Source organism: Octopus bimaculoides, chromosome 19 (assembly GCF_046866305.1).
Source record: "Octopus bimaculoides isolate indiv1 chromosome 19, ASM4686630v1, whole genome shotgun sequence".
In the NCBI taxonomy this organism is placed as follows: domain Eukaryota; kingdom Metazoa; phylum Mollusca; class Cephalopoda; order Octopoda; family Octopodidae; genus Octopus; species Octopus bimaculoides.
In genome coordinates, this window is record NC_142946.1 from 53914809 (window position 1) to 53928092 (window position 13284).

The window sequence follows — 13284 nt, forward strand, 5'->3', positions numbered from 1 at the left end:
ATGAATGGAAATTTTTATCACTGTTATCTAAAAACCCAATTATTAAATTCCTTTAAAGATTTACATAGATTAAAAAAAATGAGAATTAATGTCACTCCTTTAATTTCTCATTTTATTTTCATCGTCACATCATTTATTACATCTTGTTTTAACTTTAACGACTATGCGGCCTCCGCTAAAACTCGCCGCGCTATCTCTCATCTCAAAAGCCGCACGTTGTGCGCGCGCGCTCACGCAGTTCTAAACTTAACATAAATTATGCTCCATGTTAAAAGCTATTTAACAAGACAAAGCTCGCTGTTCGCCGCGAAATTTTTTTTTATTTCACTTAGAATTTTTCTTGTTCATTCTGTTAAATAGTGATTTTCAAGTTGTCATTTTTGTAGCCAATAAGCCTAGGTTATATTATGTGTAATTTTTGACAGCGGTATTAATTTCTTTTACACTTTTTTTATTCGCCGAATAAAATGTAGATGACAATTTAGATCGTGTCTGGGGTTGTTAAGCTGTGTGCGTGTGTTGTCTTTTATCTATATTTCCTCGCTTCTGTGGGAAGCAAAACTCGATTACAAAGAAATCTACTTTATGTTCCCTGCGCGCCTAACTTGTCAGATGACAAACCGCTGGCTGATACAACTACTAAAGCCGGGTGTGTGTGCATGGGGGGGGGGGGGGGCGGGATCCTACAGTAGTAGTAGTAAAAGCAGCTGAAAATCACCCCCTCTTCCTGCATTACTAGTGTACCGTCACATATGTGTGTGTATGCATATGTATATATATATATGTATGTATATGTGTATATAATTAAAATCTTAAACTGTCACATGATTCAAGAGCCATTTCTAATTTTATAAAAATTTTCAAAATTTTTCGAATACCGTATGTGATCGCAAAGAAAGCTGAGACTGTCACTGAGTCTTGGTAACAATAGATATTTACTTAATCCTAGTAATCTGGTTTCAGTCAACTCTTTCCGTGACAAGATGTACATAAATTTTTATGTTTTTTTTTTTTTTTATTTGAACTAACACCAACTCCTCATGTGGGTGTACAGTTTTGTCATGTGAAAAACTACTGTGTGTGTGTGTGTGTGTTTCAAGCCGTTGTATATATATATATATATATATATATATGTATGTATATTAACAGGCTTCATATTAAACTTAATTTAAATGAAACAAAAGACATTCTCCATTAGATATGTGAAAACTTCCAAAATGTTCCGTCTCTACATGTAAGGCACGACTGTCTATTTGCCTTTTAATTTATTTTTTATTGCACAAATGTTACTTAAAATAAGATTCCTCACCGTATTTACAGTAAAATGCTGCTTTTTAAGTTTATTATTTTCTATTCAATCCCCGCTTATAAAACTCATAAATTTCCACATTATTTAATTGTTCAAATAACGCTAAATTATTCAACTCGGCACACAAGCTTTATTTTTTTTTTTCTTTCAATTTATCAGTAAAACTGGCATGTTAAACGATCGCAAATATCACCAGTGTTGTATTTTAAAAGCAATTTTCTGATGAGGTTTGAACTTGTTTTGCGGCGATACGAAAGCTCTCACTGAATCACGCAGCTCCTTTGTTCTGTTCCGCTAACATTTGGTGAGAGGAAGGAGGGGGGGGGGAATAGCAGAGAAAGCAAGCGACAGATTAAAATGTATTCATCACCTGGTCTTGGTTGTTCAATTGTCAGTTTTGCTAGAAAATTTTCTCATGTTCATTGACGAAAACAGGGGTCAGATTTACAAAATAGCTTTGTTTTTACCGCTCAGTTTCACTACATAATAACAGCGACGATTTAAGAAAAGGGATGAGTTAAAGCTAAGATTTGTTACAAGCAGAAGAAAGGAGACAGTAGCGTGAACATGTATTAATCTCTCTCTCTCATATATACATATATATAAAGTAATGCTCTCCTGTAAAAAGCATTATCCGTGGGCAAGATACAAGTTTTCTACAGATTCCTACCCACAGTGTGTGTGTGTGTGTGTGTGTGTGTGTGTGTGTGTGCCCATCATTCCAATTGGTTCTTTTGTAGAACCGTGCATGTTTGTGAAATATATATTTCAAAAATAGTGCTTCGTTCTTCTGGGCTAATCCTTTTCCTAGTTTCGCCGCCGCCTCCGCCGCCATCACCGCTGCTACTACTACTACGACCTTCTGTTTTACCGCTGCTACTATCATCCTCATTTCCCTCACTCTTTTTACCTCTGTTCTCGAGCTTACCGCCGCCATCACCATCTTGTTCTCACACACACACACAGACATTACTGTCACCACCATCACACATCCGTCTTCCTTGCTATTGCTGTTAACTCGGTTGATACCGGTAGCCAGTGTGTGTGTGTGTGTGCGCGTGTATATTATACAGCCAGCTTCTTTCTCTCTCTCTCTCTCCCTCTCATATAGCCGACCTTCCATCTGTCAAGTTCTGTGACGAAGCTTGCTATCGCAGAATCACTCGCATACACACACGCATTTACAATAAGTAGAAAGGGAAGCGGTTGAAAGCGTGCTTGCTGTCTGTCGCTTTCGAAGACTGCATGTTAAAATCCCCTTTTGTCAGAAGGCCAGACCCTAGCCTTGTTTTTGTTTTCGTTTTTTGTTTAGCTGATTCCACGTAGGGAAAAATAAAGTAGCCTTCTGCTGCTGCTGTTGTTGTGTACAACAGAACAAGTCTCCTCGTCCTCCTCTCCAACCAATATATTAAAGTAATTGCTAATAGGCACCCTCTTCCAGCCGTTCTCTATGTTCACCATCACCCCCACCTCAACAAACCACCTCTGTTCTCGACACCACCATTACACATCAAGTCTGTTCTCTCCTCCACCGATAAAACGAGTCAATGAAGGAAAGCCTTTTACACGGTCGCTCGACCTGCAAGAAATAGCGACCATGTGGCTAACTCAGCTCGTACATATCGCTAAAGGCAGGACTGTCGTGGCTGAAACGCCTATGATAATTCTGCTCATTCAGTGCTGACCGACAGTTAAACAGCTTCCACTGAGTTCTAGTTGTCTTGCGATCAAGATTTAAACCCCGCTCTATAGCAACTACAAGTAAAGGCAGGACTGTCGCGGCCGAAACGCCTATCATAATTCTGTTCATTCAGTGTTGACCAGCGATGAACAGCTAATACTACTTAAAAAGTTCTGTTCGTTGTCTTGCGATCAATATTTGAACCCGACACTATTGTAACTACAAGGTAAACTCAATGCTATATAGCACACTAACGTTTGGTAGTGCAGTTTCATAAGGATCAATCTAGTCTGTAAGCCGACATCTCCCAAATTATTTCCTCCGAGTGATTGCAGCAGATTGTAGAAACCCCAGTGTTCTCTCTCTTCTTGAAACCCCTTCCTGCTCTTTTCCGTGAACAGTTATTCATGTTTTAATATTGTCTTTCCCCTTTTTCTCTCGTACCGTCCGTCCCCTTCTTGTTTTCCTTTCAATCCAGCCGAGCTGGTGCTTGCCAAAAGTCTCTTTTGTTGGAACTCCTTCGTGGTCTTCTTTTTCTGCCTATTGTTCAATCTGCTGAATGTTTCCAGTGTAAAATTTCTTTTTCCCATTCTTCATTCATCCATTAATTGTATTCTATTACAAGAATAACCAATATATCCCCCAACTTTTAGGGTGAAGAGAATATTATTTTTTTTAACATCTGTAATACTGACAATGACAATTCTGTGGACCTCGTTCCATCCAGTAATTTCTGGGGTGACTGTCGATTGTACAAGAAGCTGCCGTTTAAGCTGTGGTGATCTGAACTACCAAAGTCGGTACTTCGAAGGCTCTAATGTCCGAGTTCAAATACCACCCAATGTCCCTTCTTGTCTCTTCCAGATTAATAAGTGATACTTTCTATTATCTCTCCTCTTCCCTATTACATCTTCTAATTGCAATACTGGATGTTGTGAAATAGCGTTGAGTTCTCGGCGCTTTCCTGAGACTTTTCAAATTCCTGTTGGAGCCGTTGATTTTCTTGTGTGTGTGAGGGGGGGGGAGAAAGAAAGTGTGTATGTGAGTATGAAAGGAGCAAGAAATGGCATTGACAATTTTCCCCATATCTTGCTACAAGGTTTCCCCACCCCCAACAATAAAAGAAGCTATAATTTATTTCAATGAAATTGAATGTCAACGAACATATGGTTGAATTTAATTAAATACTTCATGTGGACTGTCGTATTGTGGCATGTGACTGTCATGCGATCGATGGATGCTGAATTAGAGGCAGGCTGTGGTATATATTATGGATGACATGTGATAGAATTGGATGCCTGGATAGTGGGATAAGATTTTATGGACATATGCCACTTCCTTTATCTGATGGTTTAATCTGCTACAAATAGCAACCAGATCTCTCACGGACTACTATATTTTTTATTTAATAAAAAAAAAAACTGACACATTGAATAATGTAGTCAGGGAAATATGCGGATGGAATGGCCACGGTTGAAAGATCGTTGATCTGCTCTATCAAACTTCATGCATATTTCTCCTTGGGTGAGATATAACAAACGGTAACTTAGAGCAGCGAAGCAAAACCAACTCTGAGGAAATGCTTACTTGTAATTATGCTGATTAAACCTGTCGAGAGATCTGGGTGTAAACAGGAAATAACATTGGGGGGTAGAAACAACGAGTGAGTAGACAGCTGTTGAGATATGAAGAATGTTTTTTTTTTTTTTTTTTTTTTTTTTAACGATTTCGAATATTCCAGAATTAAATGCTTCATTTATTTCAGATATATTAATAAAAGCATCGAAAATGTTTGTGCGAGGTTCCATATTGTACGGATTTTAATTCTTAAACCATGCTACTGAATGGATATTAGTGACAATATGTTTGCTTATAAATACTATTTAGACAACCGGTATCGTCTTGGCAATTTGACACATGTCACAATTTTTGGCACTTATCATTCAAAAATGTTGTCACTCACCACTACTCATTTTTAGTCATGGAAAAAAATGTCACTTTAAAATATACAATTTTTATCAAATCAGAAGTCCTTTTTTTTTATTTCTAAATGTTAATGAACATGGTCATTTTCGAGATAATCTGAAGCAAAAACTATCCCTTCTCGCAAGGTATTGCTACTGGAAACCTTGATTCTGCCGTTTCGATTCTTTATATACTGAAAATTAGATGTTCAGTTACAGCAGATTGCTATAAATTATTTTATCAATCGTGCAGCCATGATGAATCTGCAATATCAGCTTAATTTTAATAATATATCTTGCTTTTTTATTCTGAAACACGAGTTCAGTTTCATTATGGGGGAAATTAATTTAGCTTATTCATTACTGCTCCACCAACTTCACTAATAAAGTAACATTGAGTTTTGCAATATAATATTGATGACTTTTTTCCTTCCATTATAGTTCTAGCAAACACCCTAATCCCTAAATGATATATTACCTGTTTTTTTCAGTTATGCTGAATGAAGCGTCATAGTACTCTTCAGAAACAATCGTAATAGTCACTCTTTTACAAATGTCATTTTGTAGTCATTAAACCGGCATTTCTATGTCAGTGCTTTAGAATGATTTAAAAGCTGGTGGAAGTAGCATTGGGTGATATTTATCTTTATAAACGCAATGGCTGTTTCTCTACAGCTGGTGTCTCTCTAACAGCAGATCGAAACGTCTCTCACGTGATAACCGGCAAAACTAGCTTCACGCTGCTTCATGGAAGGTTTAACTCGATCTCCAGCTCGCTAGAGCTTGTCTATAATTTCAGTCTCTTAAGGAGAGGCGCGTGCTTCAATTTCTAGACATGACATAATGCAATTCGATAAACAGATCGCTAATTTAAAAAAAAGCACCAGACTCGGTACTGAAATCGATATTATCGACTGAAACCATTGAAAGCGGTGTCCCTGCATGGCCGCAGTTCAGTGACCCGGAACAACTAAAATATGAGGAAAGCCAGAAATGTCATGTCATTTAAAAGCTGAAATTTACTTTTTTTTTTAAATGGAATTTTAAAACTTTAGGGGTTTCAAATGAAGGAGGGTTAGGTGATAGTACTTAGAGCAGGGTTGAAAAATGAAGATTTTTGCAATTTCCAAAATAGGCCAAGGGAAGAATTCAGAGCTGAACAGTTTTGTCGATCACGTGACTATCAAGACTCGTGATGAGATCAGAATAATGCAAATGACCAAATATCATTAAATCACCTTTAGAGTCCTCTCTCTCTCTCTTTCCCTTTCGCTCTCCCCACTCCATGGATTAATTGGAATATGTTACATCGGTGGAGCCACACTAATGTTCTGATAGTAACATTTTCTATCATAAGTTAAGGGTACAATGCCATGAATTGATGGGAGTGGATATGTTGATTTAATCGTCCTACCTCAGCCCATCACTGGCCCTTTTATCAAACACATACCCCGGGGAAGATTTTTTTTTTTCCACTTATATCTGTTCATTTATTTCGAATTTTCTGAGTAAAGACAAGGCATTTAAGCCGAAGATGTACTACAAATCTGGAGACCTGTTTTTTCATATATAGTTGAATATAAAATAGTGAGTGTGCATTCGTAAGTAGGCTTTTACGCATGGTACATAATTAAAATCTAATTTCTAAAAATTTTTCTTCACGGAATTGGAAGTACTGCTATAGAGCTCGTGGTAAAAACTCTAGTCCTTTTTCTCCAATGCAGTTTCGATTTCCGACTGCAGTCACCTTTCTCTGTTAAAGGAAAAGCACGAACACCACTCTTTCTCTCTCCATCTCTAATATATGAGTTTTGTCACTATTTCAAAGTAATAATTGACAAATTTCGTTTCCTTTTAGTCTTCCCTTTCATTTTTCATTTCCTCCTTTGTTTTTTTCGCAACCTCTTGTTCCCTCCACTCTCAAAATTCTTAATTACAGTAAATTTCGACAGCAATCTATATATTTAAGCTTGGTAATTACATTTACTGCCAGAGTTTCTTGGCTGACGGCTGAGAGGAAACGAGATGACAGGGTGTGCATTGATAATGATGATGATTAGATGAGGTTTTTAATTCCTCCATAAATCACTACTTAACCAACCAGTTTCTATACTCCGTTTGCCTTCCGTGTTTTAACGTTAAACTAAAGCAGCAACGAAATTACACAGTAGCCGAAGCCAATGGATCTCTACCAGATAAATTAGTTTAGAGTAATAGTAGCGGTAGCGGCGGTGACGCTAGTTGTGGTTTTGGTGGAAACAAGAGAATTTTAAAGCCTAGGCATTAAAGCAGCATAAAACTGCTAGTTATAGTTGGTTGCTATAAAATAAAGGCGGCACTTGTTGCTTCTAACAAACTATCACGACTGCCTACAATAGTTAAAATATACCATTCCACTCACAAACACACTTTTTTTCTTTTCTTTTTACGTTAACAGCTAGCTTCGCCATTAGTTATTGTCTGCCACTTGCTTGATACCACCCACTTAATCTTGGTTATTATACCTTTTTAAAATTTACTTTTCAACAAGGCAAATTGCTTTATATATACATGTATTGAAATCGCTCATGCCTTTCTACGTGTATATATATATATATATATATATATATATATATATTTTGGATGTAGAAATTTTGTATGCAAATATGTATATATATATATATATGCATGTATTCGCGTATGTTTGTGTGTGCGTTTTAAAGAAGGTGGAGCCAACTTCAGGTCACGCAACCATAGTCTGAAAGGAATTGGTAGTATATCAAACAAGCAGTCGTTATCTAGTAGTGGTAGTGGAACTAGTAGCTTAGCAGTTTTTCCAGTCTCATCAGTTCTGACACCCGGTTAGTTACATGGCGACAGTAGATTTGATTTGGCGAGGTTTGTGGATGGCATGATGGATGAATGTACAGTGGATCGAACTGAGATTGATTACCATAAATGATCGGAGGGTGTTGGTTATACTGGGGATAAAATTATTAAGCTTAGTAGATGTAGATTATTGGCGGTGGCATTATGTTTGCAGCTATTTAGAGGTATGGTTATTTATTAAATGGTGGGGCTCTCGTGGAGACGGTGTAACGTCAGCGTTAGGATGAAATTTTTTTTTTTTTTATTTTTTATCCCGGCTTATAGTATCTCAACAGGAATGTTAGAAAGGTACAAGGCATTTAAGTGTGGCCGAGTAAATGTTCATAGTTTTCCATTGCCTTCGGAAAAGCAAGCGGAATAGCTGAATACGATAAAGAATGGAAAGCCGAACCGCGAACTGTTAAGTAGGGGCGAAGCATCAATTCCACAACGTCGCTTTTGCACCGTGCCGTTGGAATCGAGGATGGTTCGATTATAATGGTGCGTTGGGGGTGAGGGCGGGGAATGAAAGCTCCCTTTCCTCGGCTTTGATGGATAAGTTAATAGATGCAGGATTCGTGCCCTGCCTTTTTAGGTAATTTAGGGAGTTTATGGTTGCAAGGTTCATTCTGCCATCTTTAATTTTTTTTTTTTTTGAAAGATTAAAAAATATTTTTTAACTGAATCTTATTAACAATTAAAAAAAACCGAAATAGTGGACATGTAAATTATATTCAACGAAAATTTATATCACGTTTGCATTCGGGAATGTATTAAGGCACGAATTTTTTAAGAATTTGTGCTTTTAATGCCTCGCTCTTTAATGACAATTAGAATTTATTCCTAATTCAAGAATCAATCAATTTGAATATTTCAATTTTTCGATTAATTTTGAGGGAAGGGAACTTGGTCAGTGGGAAGAATATAGCCCATGGCTCTTTTCAAGGCTTCCGAGACTTTAAGGATGGTAGAAAGTTGCCGACTGGCCAAGAACCTGACCTGGATATTTGAAACGGTGTGATCTCTTCTAAAACAACAAACGATCAAAGTGGCGATGTTAAACAAGGTGACAGACCGAGTGTCCAAGAACACGTCCACCAAATTTCACAAGGCTTCGATCGTTCGGAAGCTACGTTTTTAGATGATACACTTGTCCAAAGTGGCGTGCAGTGAAATCGATCTCGAAACCACGTAGTTAAAGCGAACTTAACCGCACAACCACGGAAGACTCACTCCTTTGACACAGGAAACAATGACAGTTTGAGTGTTGATGCTTACTCTCTCCCTCTCTTTCACACACTCTCTTTCTTTCACACACACACTAAAAGTATTCCTCTGAGATTGAAACTATTTCCTTCAATCGAGAATGGAAATCTACTTGAATATATTTTAATATCCGCTTATCTACTCTTATATTAATGAAACCTCTCAACGAGCTGAATCTACATGAAATCACAAGATTTCGTTTAAATTAGTAGTGGCAATCGTATCAAGATTTAATCTATTGTAGTGTTGTAGTAGTAGTAGTAGTAGTAGTGGTGGTAGTACACTGTTGCTTCAGTAGAAGCTACAAATTTTACGTTCGTATCGCATTGTTAGCTTAGCATATTTTTGCATATATATCGATTTATTAAGTTGGCTTCTTCGTTTTTGTTCTTAATATTTCGTAAGTACTTCCTGCTTATAACTTCAATAACACTGTGTGTGTGTGTGTGTGTGTGTGTGTGGAGAGGTGCACTTTTCAATTTAATAGTTTCAAACTAATTCATTAAAAAATCAATTGCATATATTCATTCTCTCACTTACACTCTAGGCTCTCGTTCGCTCTTCCTCTCTCTCGCACCCACGCTCTCTTACTTTCACTCTCTTACGCGCGGACCCGTGCCCTCTTACTCTCTCGCACTCTACTCTCTCCTCTCACTCGCTCTTATTTACTCTCTTCTCGCCCACTCTCTTTACTCTCGCTCCTCTCACTCGCTCTCTTTACTCCCTCCCCTCTCACGCTTTCTCTCTCTCTCTCTCTTTTACGCACGCTCTCTCTCTCTCTCAATCGCGCACGCGCACTCGCTCTCACTCTCTCTCACGCTCTCTCTCTCTCACTCGCTCTCTCACTCGCCCTCTCACTCTCTCGCTTTCTCTCCCTCTCTCCTTCACTCTCTCTCACTCGCGCTCTTTCTCTCTCTCTCTCTATCTCTTTCCCACGCGCTGTTACTCGCTCCTTCCCGCTCTCTTTTGCGCGCGCGCACGCTTTCTCTTCTTCTCTTACGAAAATTCCCCCTCTTTCCCCTCGCACAAAATAAGGTCTGGTCAATGTCTTCTACGGCAGCTGGCTTTAAATTATAATTCCGACCATTTCCACACACCAAACGGACAATTAGTATTTTATTCAACTACCTACAACTTATCTGTATTTTAAAGTGTAGTGTGATGGCCGGGCGATTTAACTGTACGGCCTCTCTATTTAGATTATGTTGCACAAACGTGGCCCTAGCATCGTTCAAATGGCAAAGAAACTGTCGGATGTTGACATAAGTCTCATTTATCAGATAGCGAAGAAATTGTAAAATAATGACTAGTATCATTTAGCAGATGGTAAAGAAACTGCAATATGGTCATACTAGCAACATTAACATTTGGCAAAGAAATTGCAGCGGGTTGATAGCACTAGCAGGGTGGTGGTGACACTAGAATATTGTTAGATACAAACATCTTTAGCATTAGCATATGAAGAAAATGGACTTAAGTGGGCAATCAATATTGATTGTAGACTTTTACTTTCAACTCTCGTCGATGGAGGAAGTTAGCAATTGGCTAAATTTACATAGCTTATGTTTAGCTTGTGCTTAGCTCTAGGTCAACCCTTATCCAAGACATATGACCAATATACGTTCTAGTCGTGACCGTCCAGTCTAGAATTACCTAATCCTGTCTTTTTTTTTTTTCCTTTTGACACTGTAGAGTGTGACTGGAAAGAAATAAAGTTACTGTTACTATAAAATAGCAACCCTGCAGATCAGTCTCAAAGCAAGGTAAAGTGCTGGCTCTTCAAGGTGCAAAACAGCATGCAGGATTTTCTGAATGGCACACCTAATGAAAAATTACGCTGAATTTATTTCTAATTGCGCAGCCTGCCTAATGATAATCCAGATCTCATGCGGTCCGCTTTTCGACAAAGACTGCCTACGCCTAGTCTAGATGCCTTCTCTTCAGCTTTCTTTTATTCTTTTACATGTTTGTCATTTGACTGCGGCCATGCTGGAGCACCGCCTTGAAAAAAAAAATGTAGCATTTCCCATGTGGCTTGTCCAACATAAAATGTTGAAACTTATCTGTTAGTCTCAAGCTTGTGCATGAATTGGAATTGACAGACAATATTTTCAAGAATTCAAAAATTGCCAAATTCCTCTTTGTGACTAACAAAATAGTCTACTTCCAGTTCACAGCTGAGTGATTACCACTAAGAAGGGTATCCAAGCGTAAAAAAGAAACTTGCTCAAACTGAATGAGAACTTAGTCAATAGTAATGGCTTCAACACTGTAGAAAAATAAGATATTATACGAAGAATGAGGAAGTAAACCAACTGCCACTTAGATGATTATTTCTTTATTGTCCACAGAGGGCTAAACATAGAGGACAAACAAGAATAAACAAAGCGATTGAGTCGATTACATCGACCCCAGTGCGTAACTGGTACTTATTCAATCGACCCTGAAAGGATGAAAGGCAGAGTCGACCTCGGCGGAATTTGAACTCGGAACGTAACGTCAGACGAAATACCGCTAAGCATTTCGCCCGGCGTGCTAACGATTCTTCCAGCTCGCCGCCCTTGTATGATTATTGCACGTGCGCACAGCTCCCTTTACCGAATTCATTAATTCTCTCTTTCTGCTACACGCAGATTATTTCTCTAGGTGTTGCTGTACCCGTGCCTGCCGTGCACAGGCGCACTTATTGCTGCCGCCGTCAGAGAAGCTAGTCTATAGCAATAATTGTGCTACTTTCAGCTTCAGGATTCGGAGAATACTGAAATTGAAATTTTTATCGGTTGAGCCATGAAGTTGTGGCTGTACTAAAAGTGGAACATTATGGGAAATCGATCTCAAGCTATTTCTAGGGAAGTGGGGGCATTAACTTAGTGCAACTTATCGGGAATTTGTTAGTTGATAATTTACAAAGACCCCTAAGGCAATCTTACTTGAATTCTTGGTTGTTATTCAAATACATAGCTAATGCGTTTCTAAAGTATGCCACGCATTTTCATTTACTCGTAAACCAAAATGCCTTGAATATATAATGAATCAATCTGATGTTACATGCAATTTTAGTTTCTATTGAAACTGGCTGTGGTATTTATATATAAATTCAAACTTTTCCTCTCATCTACATGCCATCGGAGAAATATTTGTAACGCCTGCATCCACCCATATCTTTCTCTCTCTCGAAACTTTTAGGGTATTGTGTACAAAAATTCTCGCGGAATCGAATTGCAATGAATAGTAATAAGCCCTATAGATTAACCAGGCCGTGTTCTCTTCTCACGCTAATCCATTTATACCCTTCATGGGTACATAAATAGAACGTATTGAATAGGGTCGTGGCGTGAGTTTTTAGTCATTATTGTGCAGAGTCACGGGCAATCTTGAATTTGGAATTACAAGCTGTTTAACAATTCTGAAAATTAACACTGCCAGTGACCTAGGACAAACTTAAAGCCCAATTGATGCCGGTAATCCCTCTATAGCTTCTAACGGAAATCAGTCAATGCACTCATCCTTGACACTGATTCTTCTCAACAGATTATATAACTTGATTTCTACTAACTAGGAAATGTAAATTGGAGGGTTTTAATCACTGGTATCTGTTTGACTTTGTTACTACAAGCGTAAGCTTTCCAAACATACCAATGGCGCTAAATCCCACTAATTCCAAGAAAGATTTCCATGCTATTTATCAACCCTTCTGGATTAATAAATAGAATTTATATGGTTTCTTAGATCTATACAACATTAGTCTTCAAGATCGGTGTGCGTTCACTCATTCACTCACCCACACACACTCGCGTGCATCTAGTTAGAGATTAGCGCCATAAAGCCCTAACGACATTTTTCAACAGAAAGCCAATACTGGATGTGATAGAATCTGGGAGTGGTTAGCAATGAATTCCAAACGGAGTAAATTTCGAGAGCTCTGACATGTTGGTGTTATGTCAAGAAACTGAAAAATAACCACAGTGGATAATTTTCACTAGACATTTTAGAGCCTGATGTGCCCAGAAGAACGGGTTGGGGGAATTAATACTAAAGTTCAAATATGTTCGAAACAATACAACAACGGCAATATTTGACATTCCTGAGTATTGGCGACTTCCGACGTAATTGGTTTAGTTATAATTCTTACTTCACCCATCTTGCATCATTTTGACTGAATTTTTTGTCACCAAAACTACCATGTAAATGGTAATGGGTGACACTGACTTTTAAAT

General features: G+C 38.2%; 1 protein-coding gene and 1 long non-coding RNA gene across 2 annotated transcripts in view; one reads left to right on the top strand and one right to left on the bottom strand.

Annotated features, from left to right (window-relative positions):
- LOC106875402 (uncharacterized) overlaps positions 1-13284 on the bottom strand; it is a 306368-nt gene that overhangs the window by 222039 nt on the left and 71045 nt on the right. The gene's annotated exons all lie outside the window — the stretch shown is intronic.
- LOC106875389 (uncharacterized) overlaps positions 1-13284 on the top strand; it is a 44474-nt gene that overhangs the window by 1337 nt on the left and 29853 nt on the right. The gene's annotated exons all lie outside the window — the stretch shown is intronic.